At 35.9% G+C, this 13,477-nt stretch overlaps 1 long non-coding RNA gene across 1 annotated transcript in view; it reads left to right on the forward strand.

Moving 5' to 3' along the window:
* Positions 1-13,477, forward strand: part of LOC110345012 (uncharacterized) — a 382,083-nt gene that overhangs the window by 344,764 nt on the left and 23,842 nt on the right. Inside the window, exons 5-6 of the long non-coding RNA XR_015449948.1 lie at positions 3,340-3,418; positions 3,747-3,847. This is a non-coding gene — a long non-coding RNA (uncharacterized LOC110345012). The remainder of the gene's footprint in view (positions 1-3,339; positions 3,419-3,746; positions 3,848-13,477) is intronic.

Genomic DNA, 13,477 nt, shown 5'->3' on the forward strand with positions numbered 1-13,477 from the left:
AATTAAAGGGCTATTAGATAAAATTTGGCTTGTTGGTTGCTAGTATGAGATATTTCAGATGTTTTCATGTGTCTACTCGGTAGAAAAATATGCATATAATTTAAAAAATATATAATTAAATTTTATTTTCTGAAATGACTTATAGACCTAATGTCACCATTATACCTAGAAAATGTAATGTCTTTGTGCTTTTGGTAGACTTTTTAATCTCTTGATCTATGACTGATTAGAGATTTGTGAGGGAGGAAACTTTTGTGTATATTTTACCAGTTATGACAACAGTAATATTATTAAAATTAACAATAAAATAAATTTAACAATAAAGCTTTTTGAGTGCTTACAGTGTATACCAATTTTTGTGCCAAGTGTTTTACATAGATTCTCTCATGTAATCTTTATTAAACTAAGAGCAGTATTATGTATAAGTATACAATGACCACTGTTAATACAATTTCAATTTTGGAAACAAGAAGAATGCTTAGACAAATTATATCTGATTGCTGACCAATAGGATTCAGATCTTCTAGGCCAAGGGTTGAAAAAAATTTTTTAAAGGGGTAAATATTAAATATTTCCGCTGTGACAGGGTATCTTTCTGTTGCAATTCTTCAGCACATCTGTGATAGCATAAAAGCAGCCAAAGAGAACACAGATAGGCATGAACAAGCGTGTGTTCTAATTAAAGTTTATATACGAAACCACATGACAGGCCCACAGGCCAAAATCCACTGACCCCTGCCCTGTGAAGCACTGTCCAATGAACTCTTCAGTAATTATGGGAATATTCTGTATTTGCAATTCCCAGACAAGATAGTAGCCATTAGCTGCTTGTGACTATCCAACACTTGAAATGTGACTTTTGTGACCAAGGGACTGAATTTTCAGATTCATTTTACATCAATTAACTTGCGTTCCCATTCAAATAGGCACATCTAAATAGTGGCTATGGCACTACACAAGTTAGATGTAGATCTTGACACATCAGGCTGCTCTAGCCACCATGGAATGGATTAGCAATGATTACACTGAAGCTCTTTTTAAAGTATAACTTCAGAGAACAAATAAAATAGGCAGTTATAAATCACAGAGGGCAAAAATATTTACAATGAAATAACTTAAATCACGAAGAATTATTATCTCAGTCTCTTCTCCAACATCTTTCTCAGATGATTGCAAAACTTCTTTTTCTTAATTTGTTCTGTCATACATAGCATTTTCATTTAAAAATGTAGTTCTCTGTCCATTTCTGAGTCCATATAGAGCCAGGGTAATTATCTACCCTCTTTCTCTTTGAAGTTCAGCAGATGGGGTTTTAATTCTGAACATAACTATCAGCTGTGTCACATTTTGGCAAGTTATTTCTTCATCTGTAAAACCAGGAAAATATTACTTTTATCCTTTTTTTTGAAAAATGTTGAGTATTAATTGAAATAACATGTTTAAAATGCCCAACACTGAGTATTGTACAAGATAGGTTACTTCCAAATATTAATTCATTTGTTTTTTCCTTTTGCTCAAAATTACGTCATCATGTTAATTTGATTTTACAGTATTATAAACCATCCCCTTAACCAAATTAACAAACTGGATTTTTCTTGCATTTTTGGTTGCTGATATTTCTCTCAAGGATAAGTTATTAACAATATCTTTTAAAAAATTAACCCTCATCAGACATCAATTGCCGACAAAACCAACAGTCAGAAAATATGGACTAATATTTAACCTAACTTGTTTCCTTCTCATTTTTATTATTTAGTTGATTTACAAAAACTAATGAAGCTGTCAAAATAAAGATGTAAGGTCTTGAAATAAGTGCTGTGTTTCAAAGTACAGGCTTACCCTTAACTTATGCCTACTTGAACCACCAAAACAGAATAATTTGTATTTCTGTTTGGGGATGTTTTCAAATTAATTTGAGATCCCATAAAACACTATTTTGGTATATACCATAGCATCATTAGAGAAATTGTGTCCACTGAGAGCCAAAACATTGGCCAAACTGATTCCAGGTGTTAAATAAGCTACTGAAAATGTGATACTATAATATCCATGCATGTGAAAGTATTTTGAAGGAACAGAGGGGAAATGAACTTGGTACTTTCAAAGTGATATTTCAATGCACTTCAGCTTTTGGCTATTCAGCATTTGCTCACTGAAATATGTTTATTAATTTATTATGGACTTTAAATATATTGACATTGGGGTTTACATGTCAACACACACAGGACTCTGATGTACATATGTACAATTGCACACCTCTAGCCGGCTCTCCCAATTTGTTCTGCTAAAGATGATACAAGTCATTAAATTGCTAATATTGAATTTAGGTTATGTAAAAACTACCTTGAAGGTTTGAGGCTAATAAGAGGCCACATCATTTCACATAAACATTATCTCAGTCTCCTCCTGCTGCTTTGTGAACATATTCTTTCAGCATATTTAAAGTTTATAGCAGAGCTCAGGTTCAGAGTTTCTTTTCATATTCAAGCTTTATAGCAAAGCCACACCATATATTAATATAGCAGTTGTAATACATTTCTAGTTAAACTGTTATAAAGTCTGGAGTTTTCACATTATCACTTTTAAAGGTCAGCACCACAGAGAAAAATAGCCATTTCTAAAGCATCACCATGGTCGTTTGTAATAAGTATCAAAATACATTTCATTTTTATATGTTTTTGATGAAGAGGTAAAAGTACATCTTCTAGAGTTGCTTTACAGAAATTGCTCATCTGTTTGTGACGAGGCTTAGAGAGATTGAATGAAGCTAAATGTTTTTTATCAAGACATTACCAGTCTTCACACTACCCCTGAAATGGGAAAAGGATGTCAATGAGGCTTTACTTACAGTATTGATTTCCTAAGCTTGCCCCGTGGAAGGACTGCATGCGTATTCAGGGTTAATGGGGAGAAGTGGAATGGTTTCCATTATGTTTTTATTTGTATCATTTTAATAGTGTATATCCTTTAGAATTGTAATTGGAAATGTCTGTTCAGTCATCATTTCACAGATATTCTGCGGCACCTAACGTTTGTGAGTACAAGAGAAATGCCTAAAAGCTCAGGGATATTGCTGTGTATACACATACATAGTATGTATGTGAGTAAATAGTTAACATAGCATTGATTCTTTTAGTAATAGAGATTGTGATGAACAAGGCAGCTGTGTTTGCTTATGAAGGATGACTTAGGGGAGAGGTAAATTGCATCTGATTTTTTTCCTTTCCGTCTGATTTTCTTCCATTTGGCTTCCATCTTTTGATCATTGGATTGTATTCATTTTCAGGCTGAAAACCTGTTCCTTAGGTAAGCTAATTCTCTTTCTGTTTGGCTTTCAAGTTCTACCCCATGACAAGTTCTGATGCATGACAACTCCCAGTATCCCGCTTTATCATTCTTTGACACGAACATCTACAAGGTAAGAAGAGAGAGATTCAGACCCAAAACAGTGATGTCAAGTGGTTTGGGATCACAGCAGGAGTGGGAGAGAGGGACACGTGGGAGACATTTGTGTTTTACTCCACTCCCCCATTTCTGAGCCAGATAGAACCACTCTCAGATCCCCAAATCTTCCTCCACTTTCCTCTTTTCCTCTTTAGTTGTGTTGCTGTGGGTGCCTTGATACATAGAATTGATTGAAAATGTTAACATTTCCTGGTCATTTTGACTTCAGTTAAGAGCTAGAAGTTACATGTTGGCAGATCCAGCCACATCATGTTTTATGAACCTACCTTTCCTTTGGCTAGCACAAGGCCGCAGCTGTCATCATATTTTTGATCATACTCTAAAGACATTCATAAAAGAGGACATCTGGAGCTGCTTCAGAAAGTGAAAAAACAAAGATGAGGTAAGTGTGTTTGAAACCGAGGGAATCTCTGAAAGACTAGAGGAAATGGGTCTTTACTGTAACAATTTTTAATGCAAACATTCACTGAAAAATTTGATCACCCCTGATCTTTCACCACTGATTTCAGTAATTTCTATATGACTGTGAAATCTTCATTTAATTTTTAATCTGTTCATGTATCACTTTCAATACATACAGATATAAAAACAAGAAAATATTAATGATAGAAATATATTTTGTCCTTATAATTTTAGAAATGCCATGAAATTTCATTCAAGTATAAGGAGTTCATTATATAACAATATATTCTTTTTAATAGCTAGAAATTTACATATATAGTATTGATTTACATGTTTTTAGTTTGTGAAATGAGAGATTTTCATTGAAATTTCATCATTTCTTTGCTTATGTTATATAAGAAAGAATGTTATATGTTATATAAGAAAGAATGCATATGAAATATATTCTTATTCTGGTCATGCATAAGCTTTAAATTGGAAATATCTCCACTGTTGAAATTCCTCAGTATTATTTTTTGGTGTGTTACCAGGAAGACACTTGATAATCACAACCAAACAGTTTTTGAAGAGCAAGGCAGGTCTGCTCAGGAGTAAAAAATTCACCAGAATAAAAAAATAAATTACTTATAATTAATTTGTAAATTATTATAGCAAATACTTCAGACACTAGCTATACTGATTAATTTTATGTGTCTATGTGACTGGTCCATGGGATTCCCAGATTGCTGCTAGAATGTTACTCCAGAATAGTTTTGTAGGGATATTTCTGGGAGAGATTAGCATTTGAGTAAGTAGAACAAGAAGGAAAACTATGCTTGCCAATATGGGTAAGCATCACCCAACCTAGAAAAAACCTTTTTCTCCATCTTCTTTAGCAGAGGCATCTTCACTTGCTCTAGTATCAAATTTCTGAGTTGTCAGTCTTCAAACTCTAGAACTGATATTAGTTCTTTCCTAATTTTCAGTTATAGCTATGGATTGGGAGTTACACCAGGTTCTCAATTTTGGGGACTCAGACTGAATTATACAACAGGATCCCCTGGTTCTACAGCTTTCTAATGGCAAATCATGAGACTTCTTAGCCTCTGTAAATGAAGAGCCAATTCTCATAATAAATCCCTCCTCATATGTCTATATATTCATATTTGTTGGTTCTGTTTCTCTGAAAAACCCTGACTACATAAACAGGCTAGTCCAATTTTATAAAGGAGATCTAAAAATATACTAGTTAAGGGTTGAAAGCATAGATGGAGGAAACTTCCTCAGCACTTAATTTAAACTTAGACTTGTGCAGCAAAAGAAAAAAAAAAGTTTCATTATTCAGTAGTCAATAAAAATTTCATATCTCATGGATGAGAAATTACAAAATATTAATGAATATTTATTTTTCAGTGATGGGAAACAAAAGAGCCTGAAGTTAAAACACAATTTTGCCTGAATTAAGACCTTATCATTACCAAGTTCACCATAGCCAAAGAGAGTTAGATGAGGTGCTGGGCCAAACCTAGAAAACACCCTACATTATTGATAAAGTATTACCCTATTTCCCATTTGTTATTACTGCAGTGAACATTTGAATCCAAATTTTTACAGTAAATGACACAGTGTTTTAGTACTCCTCAAAATACTCCCCCTCACTTTGAACACACTTCTCCCATCATTTGTGCCACTTTCTGAAGCACTTCTGGCAGTGCTCTTTCTTGATCATCTTTCGTTGTGCTGTCCTGGTTGCCTTGGTGTCCTGAGTCTATTCAAAACTTTTACCTTTCATAGTCATTTTGACTTTGGGGAAGAGTCAGAAGTCACACAATGGCAGATCTGCAAAACATATGGAGGAGGGTGCACTGTAATGTTGTTAATTGACAGAGATGGCTGTAAATGATGTGAATAATTCAAAACATTGATTGAAGCAGCCACAAAGGCACTCACAAAAGTGGATTTTCAGAACTGCTTCAGAAAGTGGCAATTAGAATGGGATAAATGTGTTTGAAGTGAGGAGGGATATTTTGAGAAGGATTAATGACGTGTCTTTCACTGTAACAATTTTTTAAAAAATCACTCTATTTTGTAATCACACCTCTTATAGCTTACATGATTCAAAGGAGGATGAAATACAGTTTTAAGTCCACAGTTAAATCCAAGAGTACGTAACAAGCACCTACATGTTGACAAGGAGGCTAAGATAAGCATACTAGTATTCAACACAATGTTGCAATGGTATTCAGCCTGGTATAAAGAGCTAGGATTCTTAAGTCTATCTTCCGTTACTCTTACGGGTCTTTGACTTACATGACACACCCCTATCATTGCTATGTCATGCCTCCTAACTATTTTAAAATTTAAGTCAGAATTTACTGTCTTTATTGCAGTGATGACATTTTAGTTCCTCTTCATTTTTCTTCTGTCATATATTTTCTGCTCTTGTTTATAGGTTTCCATTCAAACTGCACTTACCTTTACTGTCAGAAAAATCTGTTGTCTATTTACATTTAATTTGCTTAAGGTAAATGTTTATAAGATGAACTTGTAAATTTTATTTTACAATTAAATGGAGTTTGACAAATGTATAGAGCTTTCAGTCATCAACAAGACTGTGATGTAGAGTTTACTTAATAAAACCTTCCTATTGTACCAAAAGAGGGTTCCTCGTGTTCCTTGGTAATTCTGCATTTTTCCCTACCAGGTCTTGATAACGACTCAAATGTTTCAATCACTATAGCTTGCTTTCTTAGAATTTCAAATGACTAGAATCAAACAATAAGTAATCTTTTGTACCTTCCTTTTTCCAATAAACACCATGTTTTTGAGATTTATCTAGATTGTGTGTAGATCAGTGATTTCCTCTTATTTTTGAATAGTATTCTATTATATAAATATTCCAAAATTTCATTTTTATTTTGGTTGCCATGAATAAATCTTCCACAGATATTTGTCTGAAGTTATGTATTCATTTATTTGGGGTAAATACCTGGAGTCCAATAATGTGTTTTGTAATAATTGTTTATTTAACTTTAGGAGAAACTATCAAATTTTTTAATGTAGTTGTACTATTTTATATTCCCATGTTCCCACCAGGAATGTGTGAGTGTTCCATTTCCTCTACATTCTCATCAACACTTGGTGTTATCAGTTTTTTTTTAAAGCCATCCCAACGTGTTAGTCATAGTATTTTATTGTGGCTTAAAGTTGCAATCTCTTAATGACTAATTATACAGATCAGTCAATAATTTGCTAATTTACTTTTCTTATATCTTTCATGTTGACATGTTTATTGCAATCCTTTGTAATTTAAAAAATTGGAATGATCTTTGATTACTGACTTGTAAGAATTTCTATATTTTGGACACAATATTTATTTTATCAGATATGGTATTTACAAATATAGTCATCTGTTATGTGGTTTTCATTTCATTTTCATTGTGTTTTGAAGTATATAAGCATTAAATTTTGGAAACATTATTGTTTTTATGATTCATGCTTTGTGACTTAGTAACACTTTATATAATCCAAGGTCATGAAGACATTTTCCTGTTTTCTTCTGTAAGCTTTCCTGTCATAGGTTGAATATTTGTATCTATGATCTATTTATATATGTGGTAACTTGAGAATCTAACTTCATTTACTTGTATATAGAGATTCAATTATTGAAAGGCATCATTTAGAAAAAAAATTATTCTTCCTCTTTGATTCACCTGGCAAGGTGGTCTAAACTCAATTAAAAATGTATGTGTGGGAAGACTCCAAATCAGCCCGCTGCAGACAGGCAGGTCTGCACGTGCCCTACCGAGGTCCCGAGTCACACTGAAGATGTCGAATCAGCCAGCTGCAGACAGGCAGGTCTGCACATGCCCTACCAAAGTCCCGAGTCATGCTGAAGAGGCCGAATCAGCCCACTGCAGACAGGCAGGTCTGTGCACGCCCTACTGAGGTCTTGAGTCATGCGGAAGATGCCAAATCAGCCCATGCCCAGGCAACAATCTACTGGACCCCCCACCCCCTGCTCCTCTGTACAGCCACCTGGTTCCACACTACAAAGACGCAGAGGACACCAGACCACCAGACCACGGTACTGAGTCCCGCTGCTCCCGGCCCAGAGGTAGGGGCTTCTGAGCCACCATCCCACTGCTCCTGGTTCAGAGAAAGGGGCTTCCCGGCCACCATCCCTCCCACTGCTCCCAGCCCAGAGGAAAGGGCTTTTGGGCCACCTTCTGTCCCACTGCTCCTGGCCCAGAGGAAGGGGCTTCTGAGCCACAGTCCCTCCTGGTGCTCCCAGCCCAGAGGAAAGGGCTTTTGGGCCACCATTCCTCCCACCACTCCCGGCCCAGAGGTAGGGGCTTCTGAGGCACAATCCCACTGCTACTGGACCAGAGGAAGGAGCTTCCTGGCCACCATCCCTCCCGCTGCTCCCAGTCCACAGGAAAGGGCTTTTGGGCCACCATCCCTAGCGCTGCTCCTGACCCCTGTCCCACCTCTCCCAGCTCAAAGGAGGTAATCCGTGCAGGTGCCAACAGCCTTCCCCCACCAGTTGAAATGAGAAAGCATGTAAATAAGTCTCAAAACCAGACTCCCAGATCATCTACAGCAACCCCAAAGGGAAATGAGATGGAACACTCTGATAACTCAACCACCTGGACCCACTGAACTGCCAACAAAATGGGATTTGGAAAAAATGAAATCAGAAATAATATCTCAGAAAACAGGAGAAATTGTGCCCCTAGTGCAAGACATGATTAATAAATCTAGAGAGGAGCTCAGGAACATGATGGAATGCCAACATAGGAAACAAATGGTATCCATAAAACAGATGCAAATAGATTTCCAGGGCATGAAAAACTCCACTGAAAGTCTACACAGCAGAATGAGCCAATGTGAGGACAGAATTTCAGATATAGAAGATAAGATTGCAATAAGTGACCAGGAAAAGAAAAATTGCTTCAAAATTATAAAGGAACATGAGAAATCAATCCAGCAGCTTCTACATGATGCAAAGAACAGTAACATAAGACTGATTAGAGTCAATGAAGAAACAGGAGACAGTGCAGATGACATAAAAGATCTCTTCACAGAAATAATGGCAGAAAACTTCCCAAGCATGGGAAAAGAGCTTGACATACAGATAAGTGAGGCATATAGGACTCCAAATAGCCTTGATCAAAAAAAATCTACACATAGGCATATAATTGTAAAGATTCCAAAAACTCAACAGAAGAACAAAGTTCTACAAACAGTTAGAGAAAAGAAACAAATCACATACAAAGGAAAGCCCATCAGAATCACAGCAGACTTCCCAACACAAACCATCAAGGCAAGAAGAGCTTGGAGTGACATATTCAAGCCGTAAAAGAAAACAGCCTCCAACCCAGATTGATGTACCCTGCAAAACTATCTTTCAAAATTGATGGAGAAATAAGATACTTTCATGACAAAGAGCACCTTAGGAACTTCGTGAATACCAAACTAGCACTCCAAAGAATTTTACACAATATCCTAGGAACGGACATTGAGGATCACAACCCCAGGAAGCAAAGCAGAATGAACCCATCTGGCACGACAAGAAATTAAATGTAGAGGGGGAGAACCCAACAAAAAGAAAAAGTCGTGGCAATGACAAGTCAATATGTTTCAGCTACAACCATCAATGTTAATGGTCTCAATTCACCAATCAAAAGAAATAGACTGGCAGAATGGGTCAAGAAGCAAAATCCAACAATATGCTGCATACAAGAAACACACTTAATTCAAAAGGAAACTCATAGACTGAAAGTTAAAGGGTGGTAAACAATATTCCATGCGACAGGAACCCGAAAAAAAAGCAGGAGTAGCTATCCTTTCTGCAGATCAAGTAGATTTCAAACCAACACTGATTAAGAGAGATGAAGAAGGACACTACATCCTTGTAAAGGGAAGAATCCAAGAGGAAGAGATGACAATGATAAATACCTATGCACCAAACACTAGTGTGCCCAACTATATAAAACAAATAATAACGGACATGAAAAGTCATATATGCACTAATACAATTGTAGTGGGAGACCTCAACACCCAACTGTCACAAATAGATAGATCAACTAGACAAAAAATAAGTGATGAAATACTAGAACCCAATCAAACTCTTGAACAAATGAACTTAACAGATGTTTACAGAGTCTTCCACCCCACAAAATCAGAATACACATTCTTCTCAGCTGCACATGGGTCATTCTCCAAAATAGATCACATACTCACACATAGAACATGTTTAAGTAAGTGCAAAGGAATTGAAGTTATCCCCTGCATATTATCAGACCATAGTGTGATGAAATAGGAGATCCATAGCAAAAAAACCTCGAAAAATTTCATAAACACATGGAAATTGAACAACGCACTTCTGAATAACCAATGTGTCACAGAAGAAATTAAAGAAGAAATCAGACAGTTCCTTCAATTTAACAACAATAACAATAAAACATATTGGAATCTATGGGACACAATGAAAGCAGTCTTATGAGGGAAATTCATAGCAGTGAATACGCATATTAGGAAAACAGAATGAGCCCAATTAAAGAACCTGATGCTGAACCTCAAGCTTCTAGAAAAAGAAGAACAGGACAACCCCAGAGCTCATACAAGGGAGGAAATTATATAGATCAGAGGAAAAATCAATGCAATGGAGACTAAGAGAATGATACAAAAAATCAATGAAGCCAAGAGTTGGTTCTTCAAAAGAATCAACAAAAGTGACAAACCCTTAGCCAACCTTGTCAGAAAAAGGAAAGAAAAGGCCCAAGTCCATGAAATTAGGAATGAAAAGGGTGAAACTACAACAGACCCAGCAGAAATCCAGAGGATCATCAATACCTACTTCCAGAACCTATACGCCAATAAGATGGACAACACCAAAGAAATGGATAGATTGCTAGATACATATGAATTACCAAAGTTGCATGAAGAAGACCTAAAAATTCTAAACAACCCAATATCAACCAATGAAATTGAAAATGTAATTAAAAACTTATCAACTAAGAAAAGCCTGGGTCCTGATGGATTCACTGCTGAATTCTATAAGATATTTAGAGAGGAACTGCTGCCACTACTGTTTAAACTCTTCAATGAAATTGAAAGGGAAGCAATACTCCCAAATTCATTCCTGGAAGCAAGCATCACCTTGATCCCCAAAGCAGAGAAAGACCCAACCGAAAAGGAGAACTATAGGTCAATCTCACTAATGAACATAGATGCAAAAATCCTTAATGAGATACTGGCAAACAGAATGCAGAAGATCATCAAGAAGATCATACACTCTGATCAAGTGAGATTCATCCCAGGGATGCAGGGATGGTTCAATATACACAGATCAATCAGTGTAATACACTATATCAATAGAGCCAAGGACAAAAACCATATGATTATCTCCATAGATGCAGAAAAAGCATTTGACAAAATCCAACATGCATTTATGATAAAAAGCCTACCAAAAATTGGAGTAGATGGTCTCTACCTCAAACTGATAGAAGCCATCTATGAAAAACCAACAGACAATAGCATACTAAATGGTCAAAAACTGAAATCCTTCACACTAAAATCAGGAACCAGACAAGGATGTCCACTATCACCACTCCTCTTCAATATAGTTTTGGATACATTAGCTATGGCAATTAGACAAGAGAAAGAAATGAAAGGAATAAAGGTAGGAAATGAAGAAGTCAAATTGTCATCATTTGCAGATGACATGATACTCTATATAGAAGACCCCAAGAACTCCACCAACAGTCTTCTAGACTCAATAACCAAATTCAGTCAAATAGCTGGTTACAAGGTCAACACACAAAAATCAATAGCTTTCCTCTACATGAATGACAGACTCACTGAGAAATAGGGCAAATAATTCCTTTCACAATAGCATCCAAAAAACTGAAATACCTAGGAATCAACCTAAAGAAAGAAATCAAAGACCTCTTCTCTGAAAACTATGGCACTGTGAAAAGAGAGATTGAAGGTGATATCAGAAAATGGACAGACATCCCCTGCTCCTGGGTAGGAAGGATTAATATAGTGAAAATGGCCATACTTCCAAAACTTCTATATAGATTTAATGCAATTCCAATTGAGATTCCAGCAGCATACTTCACAGACCTTGAGAAAACAATCCAAAAATTCTTTTGGAACAAGAAGAGACCCAGAATAGCAAAAGCAATTCTAGGTAACAGAGACATGGCAGGGGGTATCACAATCCCCAACCTGCAACTATACTACAAAGCTACTGTGATAAAACTATCATGGTATTTGCAAAGAAACAGACCTGAGGACGAGTGGAACAGATTAGACGATGCAGAAAGAAGACCAGACACACTCAGCCATCTCATCTTCGACAAAGGAGCCAAACACCCTCACTGGAGGAAAGATAGGCTCTTTAATAAATGGTGCTGGAAAAATTGGGCTTCAACTTGCCAAAGATTAAAACTAGACCTATATCTCTTGCCTTGCACTAAACTAAAATCAAAATAGATTAAAGATCTAAATATTAAAATAGAAATTCTGAACCAGTTGGAACAGAGATTAGGTAGAGCTCTGGAAGACATTTGTGTAGGAAAAGATTTTATGAAGAAAACCTCAGTTGCCCGTGAACTAGTACAAACAATAAATGGGATCTCTTCTTATTAAAAGGCTTCTGCACAGCAAGAGAAACCACCAGCAGTGTGAAGAGACAATCCACAATGTGGGAAAAAATCTTCACCTGCTCTTCCTCAGACAAAGGTCTACTATCTTGAATCTATAAAGAATTTAACACTTTCTATCTTTAGACCAGGGATGCTGACTCCAGACATTGATCAGGAATTCATTCACTGGGCTAACAGAAGAATCCAAATCCAAGTGAGAGCAATAGTTTATTGCATTAAACATTACAGTAACCATGTGTTTACACTCACATTATAAAATAAGGAATTTGTGTGTATTGCTTAAGTGACCCTATTAAAATTGCATATATTGAAAATTGAAATACACCAAAGAAAGTAGTGTAACACATCATACAAAAGTGTTCCTAGAACTTTAGAATGGTAAAAAGTCTTACAAAGAAACAAATTAAAACCCAAAAGTGAGTCGCATACATCGTACATGTCAAAATACTAGAAACCATTCTGACTCTTGTTTTTCCCTTTTTAAATTATGAAATATTTTAAACACATAGAAAAGAACAGAATATACCCAATATTCTTGATGTAAATTTTTTGCTGCATTTTGGTCAAAAAAATATTTCAACCTGAGTATTAGACTCCCTGTGTTCCTCATTGATCCTATTTCTCTTTCTTCCTGTGTTCTTCTCGGCTTACTGTTCATTTTCTGACATTTCCACACCTTGAGATCATATTTAATTATCCAATATACATATAATATTATCTTAAAAAAAAAAGAACTTAAAAAGATCAGACCTCCCAAATTTAAAGACCCAATCCAAAAATGGACATCTGAAATGAACAGACATTTCTCAGACAAAGAAGTAGAAATAGCAAATAAATACATGAAACAATGTTCAACATCACTGGTCATTCGAGAGATGCAAATGAAAACAATGCTGAGATTCCACTTCACTCCAGAAAGAATAGCTGCTATCATGAAATCAACCAATAACAAA

Source organism: Heterocephalus glaber, unplaced genomic scaffold (assembly GCF_053883595.1).
Source record: "Heterocephalus glaber isolate CG9 unplaced genomic scaffold, H.glaber_assembly_v1.0 deba00000818, whole genome shotgun sequence".
Taxonomy (NCBI): Eukaryota; Metazoa; Chordata; class Mammalia; order Rodentia; family Bathyergidae; genus Heterocephalus; species Heterocephalus glaber.